The sequence below is a fragment of the Electrophorus electricus genome, chromosome 11, assembly GCF_041902795.1.
Source record: "Electrophorus electricus isolate QZ-2024a chromosome 11, ASM4190279v1, whole genome shotgun sequence".
NCBI lineage: Eukaryota > Metazoa > Chordata > Actinopteri > Gymnotiformes > Gymnotidae > Electrophorus > Electrophorus electricus.
Window position 1 is genome coordinate 12,513,870 of NC_137507.1, and position 12,313 is coordinate 12,526,182.

The window sequence follows — 12,313 nt, forward strand, 5'->3', positions numbered from 1 at the left end:
TTACACAGGTGGTCAAGAGGGATAACCCAGTCTGAAATTGCTTTACTAATCCATGGATCTGCTGCCTGTTTTGGCCCCTGAGCCATGCAGTATTCAAGCAAGCCTCTTCTGTTTTTTTTTAAGCTTGCAGAACCCACAGACAGCCACTGGCTTTGTGGATATATACCTTTCACTGACAGAAACAAAAGCAAAAATCTCCCAGGTTTATCACCCTCAAGAGGTCATCCCAAATCCTCTGAGGCTTCAGGGGTAATAACCATTGCCAGGGCTACATAGTGCTGAACAGATGGAGTCTAAAATGACAAGCCTTTTTGGAGTATTTATACAGTACCTATTTTAAGGTTACCACCTAGCAGAACAGTGAAAGACATCAATCGTTCTATAAATGAATGAAGCCTTACTTCTTCAATCCTCACCTTTCTTTAGGGGATAGAGCAAGCTCTATAGTTGCTACAGAGGCATCATTACAGATGGTAATTCAGACACTTGGTTGCTCTTATTTAATGATGAGGTTTGCTTCAGGAAAGCATGGAGACAGCATATCATTAAAATCTAGCACAAGGCAAGCCAGAAAAAGGCAGATGAGGAAAGCAACATTCTGTTCGCGTCAGTCGAGCAGTTGGCCCAAGTGGCTGAGCAGCAGTGGTGAGACATGGAGAAGTGAGGAGATAAATATAGAGGGAGTTAATGGCTGGGAGCTCTTGTAGACAGGAGAGAAGTTTTGAGACTTGCCATGTGAAAAGCAGATTTGCAAACAGCTCTAGGTTTGCATGTAACAGCGAATGCAATATATTAAGTGAAGGCAAGCCTGATCTGAGAGCATTTCTTGAGAATGCGAGTTGGTGGAATATCAGTAGGTGGTACCGTTGCCTTGTGTGTGTGAATTAGAATTATAATGGACATATGCAACCTGGAGATAAGTCCATGCTCATGTTCCTTGCTGTATCAAGACTGTCATGGGGACTGACTAACCCAGGACCAGGCCTCTTGCTATGAAACTTGCAATCCTATCAATCAATTAAGGCACACTCTGTGGATGGACAGGTCCCATTTAGAGTCTGAGGGCAAGTGCAAGTGTGTGTGCTCCGCATCTACTAGAATGGGCAGAGGAGTGTATTAAGGACACTTGAATAGGAGATTTGCAGTAGATAGTTATCTCTCCGTGGCTGTGGAGTAATGGATAATCTTTTTTTCATCTGCTCTGCTTACAGCTTTCTTAGGAATACAGAGTTCTTGAAGTGGACTCCTTGTAATTCAAAACCTGCAGAGAGAAAGGCTATATGCCTCCCAAATCCTTTCCCCAAGCTCTCCCTCTCTCTATCTCTCTCTATCTCCCCATCTCTATCAGTCCTGCAATGGTATCCAAGTATTTCTGCATGAATGCGTGGCAATGCTGGAGCATGTACATGACGTGCTTGGATAGAGATGGCATACATTAGTGCACAGGGGGAGCATGTCATCCTAGGAGCAGAGCCATGGGGCCAAATGCAACCGCATGTGACAACATAGTCTGAGCTTGACTCAATGCCACTCTGTTTTCTAACCTCTCAGTCTGCTTATGTATGGGTGAAAGAGACACTTTGACCTATATCTTAATATACCATCAGGGAGCATTTCCAGGCAGTGGAGACTGTTACAGTAGAAAGCGCAGCACTGAGAACTGTGATGAAAATAATGTCCCTTTGTCATTTTTCCCCCTTTTTTTGTATGTAGTGATCTTGCACTGTCTCCCAAACTAGATTGACATTAGATGTCCACTGGGGTCGTCTGGTGAAGGGGATACCAACAGTTATTTCACCTCACTAATGAAACTTACTTTTCAGGCCTGCATTGTGAAGTCGATGTGAAATCAATGGGATTAACATAGAATGTGGGCCGCTGGAAGGAGACAGGGTAAGAATCCAGTGGAATATGTGTCTCATGGAATGAATAGCGTTCTGCTCTGACCATACAATAAAACAATGAAAACTGTCTTGTCTCATCTGTAGACTATGACTGCACTGTTCTCCAGCCCAAGAGTGCTCAACTTGCTCTATTAATGGCTACAGTGTCTGCAGATAGTTATTCCAAATGTACAAAATAGCCTTCAGAAAAAATAACTAGATTTACTCAAGATGAACTTTTGAAGTGTTTGCTTTAACAGTGCCAGATGCATTTGTGTTGTTTCAGCAACTCTACAGTCCAACAATAATTTATTAAATTGAGCCTCTGATTTGGTCTAGTACATCCAATGATTCCTCATTCCATTTTCTGAGTGTATGTGATTCCACTAATGAGTTCTTATTCCTAACTAAAAAGGAAACCTATTTAGTAAAATAAGTGAAACAAATACCCAGGTCTCTACATGAATCAAGTTGTGGACACAGACACTTGCAGTTTGGCTTCAAATAAATCAACATGCTCTTTTTTCCATATGCAATGTGTCATTTTAAGATAAAGAATCAGTTGGAAGCATAAAATCAAAAGCGCGTTTCATGACAGCGGCATTGCCCACATTTCTACCCTGGTTCCCTCTCTCCTAAATCTCTAATGGCAAATGATCAGTCAGATCCTCACATTAGTCCTTCTGTGGCTGAAAGCTTCCATAATTCTTGCCAACTCCAACCCCAAAAGAGGAGACACAGACATGGCCTGGAGCAGAGAGGGTGCTTCTGGGAGATTTAGCACAGTGGCAATTTCTCTGAAATGACTAGTGAAATGGAGAAGGGTTCTGAGGTGCTGGAGTCTTTTTACTATCCTCTTCAGCAGTTGGAGTTATAGGGAAGGGCAAGTATCATGGTAAAGGGAACACTCAGGCTTATGACGAACCAAATCTTCTTGGCATGGATTTTCATCATGCAGCTTGACTTGCCATGGGTTAAGTGGAAGCATTTTTATTAAATTTTCTACACTTAAATATAAATAAATATTCCCTTTCTTTGCTAGATGCCCACATATCACAACTCAACTCTGGGGGGGGGGGGGGGGGTGGTAACTTGAATTTTCTGATACATGATTTGTATTTGGGGCAACTGTGCCAGGCAAGGCCATTCAGATCCTGAGGGACTGTAGTTTCTCTCTTCACTTACAGGGCTTCAGCATTCAATATTCCATCTCACATGCACCCCTGTGGTGCTCCTAGTGCATCCATATTTCCATGTACTTTTCATGGCATCTCCGTCAGTGCAAAATGGAATGTGTTTGCTCACCGACTCCATCACATTATCATTCTCTGGATATTTGAGCCTGGAACAGTCACCCAGCATGCATAAACACACACCCCCACCCCCCATCTTTCTGTCTCACTCTTGCTTTCTCTCAGTCTAACTGTGTCCCTCCAATAGCAGTTTGACTGCATGTGGCAGCTTGGATGTTCAGCTACATTAGCATATATTTGTATGTGCACATATTTGTGACACATATATGTATCTTGTGCTGAGGAAACAGCAGAGATGAAGCAGCTATGAACTTCAAAGTATATTTATATATTTATTATCTCTAGCATCATTACTTATAAGGGAATTCCCTTAGTTTTGAGAACTGAAGCATCATCACTTACCAGAGAATTTCTTGAATTTTGAAAACGTGGGTGGAAGCTCACAGCATCAAATTCATTCCTTTTTGGGTCGTTTGATCTGTTCTCATAAACCTCACACAGGAGGTTTGGGACCAACTTTTTACAGATTCAGAGTTGGAAACAAAAAAGGTTACCTCTGCCTAATGGCAAGGTTTTGTACCCAAAAACAAGGAATCATTCCCTTTGTTTGTGCTCAATTTATTTTGATGAGTAGTTGGTGTGCAGAGTATATTATGATATGTTGAGATGCAAGCTTATAAAATTTGACTTCTTGTTATCCTTCTTTAGCCCAGTCAAACAACATGGGAACAATCAATTGGGTTATTGCCAGGCATTTTCAAGGAATTGGCAATTGAAAAAGTTTACAATATATCACACTGAACTGAGGAGCAGTATGAGTTAATTGTACAACTGATTAAACTCATCTATGAAATAGCACAACCCTGAAGAGTTTATTGCGTATCCATATCAAACTACGTTTTGATGCCACACCTACCAACCAGGCGAGAGGATCCCGGAGTTCAAAGGAGATTAGTTACTTTTCACATTAAGAACTGAAAAAAGTGAGACAACAAAAAAGGGAGACATAAAATCTCTTAAATTTGCCAACTAGCCTTATTCTTCCTTCACTTTGCCCTTTCCCAGCAACACAGAGAATGTTATTTCTGATCACTCTTACCTCTAAGCCTTGAAGAGAGCTTTAAGAATGTTTGGTAATGTCTCAGTTATATGAAGAACATGTCATATAATTTGATTGTTGAGCAGAGAGTGACAGGGATAATCACCTAAACTGCAACCTGGGGTATTTGACTATGCCAATCTCAGCAATTTGGGATTATATCTCTAGTAATAGCAAAAAATGACTGCCTTTTTCCACCTGCTTCTTTAGCTGGTCTCCAAAAGTCAGCTGACCACATAATTTATTATTACCTAAATAAATCTTTGATTTCTAAATTATGGACATCTGTTCCATAATACTTAGTGTAAACTATTTAAAGAGCATCATATATACCCTTCTTACAAAGCACTACCTCAACCACAACTTTAGCAGCTTCTGATTGCATTGTATGTCAAACTTACATTTACTATAAGTCAGTCTATCCAGTTCCTATGAGCATCAGTAAAATAGTAGTGTGCTGCTTATGCCTTTCAGACAGATGGACAGTCAAGTGGCAGTAGTTTTCTGACCTTTAATTAACCATCTCTCCCCCAGTGGCAAGATAGCATCAGCCAGTAATGGCTTCCTTTAGCTCTACGAACGGTTTACTACAGATAACAATAATGTGTCTATAATTATCTCATCCTCTCACTGTGCTATACTGTTAACTAATAGAAGCAAAGGAAACATCTGAATAATGTACAGACCCTAGAACGGTGTGTGTCTAAAATGTTATTTTAAAATGAACTTTAAAGGATTCTAAATAAATGAGAGAAATTGGAGTATAGTTATGAAATTGTAGCTCTAGGATTGCATCACAGTGAAATTGTTACCGAGCACTGCAGGTGAAGGATGAGCCTTACTGCCCACCCACTGCGTTTAATGAGTGAGTAGAATGGCTTTTTAATTGATCCCCTTTTTTAATGTGGTCTGGTTGTGCTCCTCCTAAACTCTCACTGCATGAAGCTGAAACAAAACAGTAGGATGATCAAGTCTACATGCCAGCTGTGACATTCATCTGTCCTGTGGTAACACTGTCACATAGAGATATAAACTTATCAGAAAAGGTTCTTTGTGGGTCTGTGGTGTTCTGGGCACCACCCTTCATATATAAAAAGCCATTTTGCCTCCTTATTGATTACATAGAGCACCTTGCTGTGTTGCTTTTGATAAAATGACTCATGGCCAGACAGCATACAATTGAAATGAGATGAAATGTTAATGGCAAAGTCCTACAGCCAAGGGAAAGATCATGATGTAAAGCTCAGCACTTCATGATCAAGGCTTTGAAAAGCCCTTGGCATCACGTTTCTATCAGGTAGAAACATTTTTTGTTGAGTCTTTAGAGTGAATCTTTAAATGTTCCACTTGAACTGAAGATCTATAAAACATTTTTTTTTTCATGTATACTATTGTTTAATATGATTAATCAGTTACTTGAGAGTCTTCTCCATGGAAAGGCACCATGTCTTTTTGCCAGGTGGTTATGAAGTGATCTATAGCATAGGCTGTATATAAATGCCCTCACAAGGGAGCATGAAGATTAATGTATATTAATGTTCTTACTCACTTGGTGAACATGAAAGAAGACTCTCAGTCAAGGTCAATGTTTCTATGTGGGTCCATCAATCATGAACTGTTCCTCCAGGGTGGGCTGGTGTGTAATCATTCACTGCATCTTTTTCCCAACACAGGTTTGCCTGCTATATATATGCACTAGACAGGGTTAAACTACGTTATTATATTTATTATACATATGAAGTGAAGTTGTTGATGGAAGAAGTGTGAATGTGAGAAATGTCCAACAGACAACCATTTACTGTCACTTGAAGAAGATATATGTTAACATAGGGGAGTGACCATAAAGCACTGTTCTTTTGACCACACCAGTAGATCTGATGCTGTTTCTAGAAATGTACTGAAAGATGCAATGTGAGTTCCAATCAAGCATCAGGACACAGGCAGTCAAATCCAAGTGGATGGGTTTCAAAAAATGTCATGATATATGAGTTATCAATATTATAAATATTAGCAATGCAATGTATTTGATGGTGGGTAGAATCCATTTTGAGTCATTTTCCAGTAAACCATCAATTTCTATTCACTGACTGGCTGAAGTGTCCATGGTATTTTCTCTGAGGTGTTGTGGTATAATGAACTAGACAGGGTGAGGGACACAACAGTGCACTGCATGAACATAAAACACTCAGAAACAGTAAACACCAGGAGTGGTGTTTATTTACACTCACAAGTGTTCGAAAGTGGAGAGATATGATGTGTTTAAGTGCTCCAGGTCAAAGGTGTACCAGAGCTCTAGGTCTCCTTCTGAGCCTCCAGCCATGTGTAAGCAGTTCCTTCTGCCTAATTGGGACAGATGCTGTTCTTCACTGTGGCTGGTTGCTCTCCATGGTCCTAAAGCGAAGGCTGAGGTGTGGAGGTGGCAGCATGAGTGGGTCAAGCGGGATTCTGGCCCTGTCCAGTATCACACCAGACCAAAACACCAGCTGGGCTAGAGCATTTGCTGGTTGTTGTGACATGCCTGCTCACCCACTGAACAGTTGCATCTCAATACATTAATCTCGCCTGCCATTGCTTGGGCTCAGGCTGAGGGTCACCAGTAATGAGGCCAGGCCACATGCCATGTCATAGTGTCCATCTGCCAGCAACACGTGCCCATCTCAGCCAGAGGCATAGTGGGCTAGAAAAGAAACAGGGCAGGAGAGAAAGCTTTTTGGTCCATCCACAACCACACATGTACTGGGATTTGTATACAAGGTGAGACAGATTCCACTATATGTGCTTTCACCAGCTCTCTGTGCTGTTGAAAGGATTACTGCTACTGACACTTATTGCCGATCCTATTCACCTGTCTTCCTATGATGTAACTAATTATTATTTCAAAAAAAGAAAATGGCAAAGCAAGAAGAGGACTCTCTTTTGTGCATGATCAGTATATTCTGAGGAATGATAAGTGGCTTCAAGAAGATTTTCTCTTTGCACTATGAAATATGATTTGAATAGATAATGAATTAATGTGCTAACCAAGATTTCCCTCACTTTTCATGAATTTGGAATTCAATTTGAAATCCGCATTTCTTATACAATTTTTGTGGGGTGTAGGGAGATGGCTTCGATAATTCTATAGACACATATGTAGGTCAAACTCTGGTCTGTGAAGTTGTATTCTCATCTAGCCCCACTGCTATGTATATCTGTAGTTTCTCATAGACATTAGGATACTCAAATCTCATTGGTCACTGACACATCCAAAATGGTTAGTTGTTATTTCTGTGTGATACATAATGGATGTCTTACAGTGGGGGATTTCACCAGTATGCGGTTACTTTTAAATGGTCAGTGGGAGGCAAACTCTGTACTTGGTCAAGATAAGACTGCAAGAATTCTGAGTCTTTGGGAGTGAAGCTGAGAGTGCAGCGGGGGCAGAGTATAACTAAATATATAACTAAAAGGCTTGTAAAGTATGCAATCTCTCCTGCACGCATTTACTAGCTTGAAACATAAATTATGATAGCCAAATGGTAAACATCTGATTGGTTTAACAATAAGAGTTAGTTTTGCATATTCTTGTAACTTACAGTAGGCTATACAATAGACAATGCTCTTCTGAACATAATTTTTGCTCGCACCTATTATCCAGTGGTTATTATTATTATTATTATTATTATTATTATTAGTTGCATATATATAGCACCTTTCTGAAACTCAAGAACGGTTTACAAATATCGCTTTTTTCTTTTGTAGGTAAGTAGTACAGTAACAAACCCCCCTATAGTTTACATTAATGCTTATGTGTATTATAAATCTAGTACTTAAGCTATGCCCAGAACATGATTTATCAGCCAATTCAGCCTGAAGTCTTGTGCAGTAACAGCTTGTGCTGTATGCTAGGCAATGACAGTGATCTATGATGCCCATATGGGCACTGGTGACAGGATAAAGTGGCTCTAAACACAGTCTTGACTCGTGCACTCGAAAAGTCTCCCACTATCTTTATCATCTCCATTACAAGGACACCTATCACTAGAGGCATTTTCATAATTAGGCCATGGAGCGCAGGTCAAGCACTGCCAGGCCGTTGGATCAGACTTGAGCTCAGAAACAGCTAGGGACTGCCAGGCTTGATTATGCAGCTACACTCTGACACTCATTCACTATCCCAGAAAGGCTGAGGTGCAGGCTCCTTGAATCACAAGGATCTAAATATGGATGAAATATAAATGCTAATTGTTACATTAATATCAATTCTTTAAAAAATTATATTCAAAGTAATTCAAAGGGTTTTTAATGCTTTTACCATTGAAAGTTGTTAGAAAGATCTTGGTACAGCAGTTGTCAGCATTACAAAGGTCTAAGGGTGAGTACTTATGACTTCATGATAAATCAATTATTTTAAATTAATTTTATTTGCAGTTAAACATTAAATCTGATGCTTTGCTATTTTAAGATTAAAGAATATTGTAAATATTCTTTGTAATTTTAAGTTTTTGACTATGACTATGACTTTTCATTCATCTATAAACGCACCAGCCACCCAACCATTTACATACTTCTATCCTCAGCTTGGATAGGAGAGCTACTGCAGACACAGCTGTACAGTCCAACCCCACTAGCTCCTGTACTGAGCAGCAGAGTTTCATGATTGATTAGGAGATGAATGAAAAGCACCACCTTGACTGCAGCTTCTGATTACTCCTGCTGTCAACACCATATCTCTGTGTGGCAAGCACTCTGCATCACCAGAATGAATGACTGTGCACAGGACACTCAGTGGAAGCAGCAGTAATAATGCAAAACATTTACCTACAGAGAGATCTTTCCAAAAGGAAGGAATATGAGGTTTGATGCCTACCTATGTTAAAATGTCATCTGATATTGAGTTTTCGCTAATGGATCATATTCAATAATGCAAAAGTTAAAGGGTCATTTTGCAGACACTAAAATGATTCCTAGCTGTAATCTGCAGCCAGAATTTTGATTGAGAATACACAGTGAACGTTTCAGTTTATGCTTCTGCAAATCTGTCCTGTAGTTCTGAGGAACACAATCCCTGCTTTCGATGAGGATCATACTTTCAGAAACAAATGGATAAGACTACAGAAATCATTGATCCCCTTTCCTATTCAATATAGGATACAAGTGATGAAACACTGTCAGTCTAACCACCAGTGCCTTTGACAGAGAATACGTAGATGAATGTGTAATTGGCTGTGCTTGTATAAATATTTGAAAAGGAGAGAACATTGTGCTCCTGGTACCAAGTTTGCAGCAAGATTGTTTCCAAATGCAGAGGTGACCGAAAGTTCTTTTATAAATATTTAAATGAGAAGACTAACATGATTTTACAGAAGCGAGAGCTGTGTTTTATAAAAGAGACCTCTGTGAATTAATAATGCATGCACATGCATGTGTTCATAAGAGATCTTTTAGAAAATACTGTAGAGTTGCATGATTGACACTTGACCCACATGTCTGCTGTTCAGCTACACATAAAATCTATTTTAAAAAAATTTCATGCGCTGTTTATATTCATATTCAAATGAGATGTCTATAAGGTCGATGACAAATCCAAAATCTGAATAACTGGTTATAATAATGGATTAATATTTTTTTTACATAAGCTTGATGTTTTGAAATTAAAACAAAATACAGCATTTTTTACCTTTAGATTTCAGTAGAATTTCTGATGCTAAATGTGATCTGGACTCCCTGCTTCCTTTTGGATGTTAAGTTAGAGGAGCTAAAGACACAATGGTCAGGCTTACATATAATAGGAACACTAGACAGACTCCATCAAATGCAGCTGCAAGCAGAAATCAGCCAACTGTTTATGTGACTTTTTATCTACAGACATGCACTACTCAGCGTACTTTGCAATATCACACTATGTAGCACATTGTGAGCTTATACCATTGCAACTGTTTTGTTTGGCTCAGCAGAAGATGTGCATTGGCCAAAGTGATTTCAAAAATTCAGATGGATATAGCTTAAGGATGTCTATTAAAATTGGCCAAAGTCACATTACAAAATCACAATGCAGAGGATCAATGGGAAACTCAAGGATAATTAATTCTGCAGTTGTGACTCTGTGACAAATTTGGAATCTGATATGAGGAAAACAAGGTCGTTTAATTTGGGTTTTGGTTGACCAGTGCCAACAACTGCAAAAGACTCCCATTTTATTTCAGAAAAGCAGGTGAAAATGCCCTTGTGATAAGAGAGAAGCACGTATCAAATCCACCCTTCAGAAGAAAGGTTAAAAGAATTACACTCGATAATACCTGACATGTGGGATGGACTGCAGTAGATTAATGACTAGAAGAGAGCCTCTGCAAACTTTTCGAACCCCTTCCTAGGAACATGGGAGTTGTAACACAAGCAGGGGCACGTAAGGGCTGTCTTCTGGGCTGTTGCACTTTGAAACAGGCTCACACAGCCAGGTACTTCACTGGGACAAACATAACATAGAAATGAGAGATCCTATTTGAGAGACCCAGGGCTGAAAGTAGGAGGCACTGTGCCAGGGCTGCGACAGACCCACATGGCCTTCAGCTGGACCGAGCGGCGTGACCTGTCCCAGTGGCAGGCTACAGATGGCTTGAGAATGCTAACTATCAGCACTGCTGTGGCGTTATGGGCAAAAAACGTAGAAGGATGTTGCAGGAGCAGCTGGGATGAATCCACCAGTGAAAGAAATTGCTGCCCATTACAACAATGATCGTTTGAAGAAGCTGCTAATTCTATTATTCCACTCTCCCTTCCTTAGATAACTTTTCTAATCATTATTTAATGGGCCTCATTTAAAGAGGACTATTAAAGAATAAGCGCATTACCAGCCTAAGTCAACCTCAGTCACCATTCCGAGCTTTTTAGAGAACCCATCCAGTATCTCAGGCCCATCAGCTGAGGCAAAGAAAAGGAATACTCTCGGTTTACACTCCATGCACATTAGCTGCTGTTCCACAAAAACCGGCCACTCTGACCATAATGTTGGGTGAGTAGAGGGCTGTGTAATGAGAGATGCCTTCAGAGACACTTGTTCTTTCCCACATAAGCCACATCTAAAGAGATGAGTGTGGAGCATCTAGTTATTTTAAAACTCATTTTTGAAATGATCTAGTTATTCACAACCCAAAACGTACATTGTGTTCCCCATTCCTGCATCACTGTAAGACATTTATATGAGTCTATAACTTGAAAAAGCCCAAATGGGCCCTTACAGAATTGAGACAACAATTTTCAAACCATAACACTAATCACTAGTTAATCAGTGTGACACTGGAATAGTCCTCTCAAGTACTATATACAGTAAATTAGAACTGAGGCACATGTTCCTGGAACAGCAGGCCAAGTACTGTAATTCCCTACTCAGGATGAAAGGAAGTGCTTGTGCCCAATCTGCATAGCATTATAATTAACAGGAAATGATATCTTAGATTGTGATGCAAGCTAGGATGATTCCTGGCATATACAGTAGCAAGGATTCAGCAGATAATAATTACCTTTTTCATTATCCATATTCCTGTGTGTGTGTGTGTGTGTGTGTGTGTGTGTGTGTGTGTGTGTGTGTGTGTGTGTGTGTGTGTCTGTGTGTCTTTTGGACAAGCAAGAGTATTGCCCTGCTGCCTACAGTGAAGGCAGTGGGTAGTTTTCATATTCATGCAGCAGAAGATTCAAATGGTTTGTTCTCTATTGAAATCACTTTAGCCTTGAAGAAATATGTATAGTATCTCTCCCTCTTATCCAAGGACAGGCACGTCAGTGTTCACAAAATGGTCACTTATGGTTGGAAACCTGGCAGAGGCTGCAAGAACCTGCTGTCAGATCATGATCAGCAATGCAACTGTCTTACTGTCCAAAAGAGAGAAAAATTGAATTATAATGCTTTTTGAGTTTGATGTCTGGGAAATAACTTCAGGAGAACACTAATGCTAGTATGGAGGTGCTTAGGGCAAAAAGAAACAGAAAGGTAAACAGACACACAAACAGGCAGACAAACAGGCAGAAAACAGGTAGAACAAAAGAAAGAAAGAAGGAAAGAATGAATGAAAGAATAGCATATACTGTTACTTATTCAGATT

General features: G+C 39.9%; 1 protein-coding gene across 2 annotated transcripts in view; it reads left to right on the top strand.

Annotated features, from left to right (window-relative positions):
• The window catches only part of tmem178bb (transmembrane protein 178Bb), a 62,513-nt gene that overhangs the window by 24,114 nt on the left and 26,086 nt on the right, over positions 1 to 12,313 (top strand). The window lies entirely within an intron of this gene.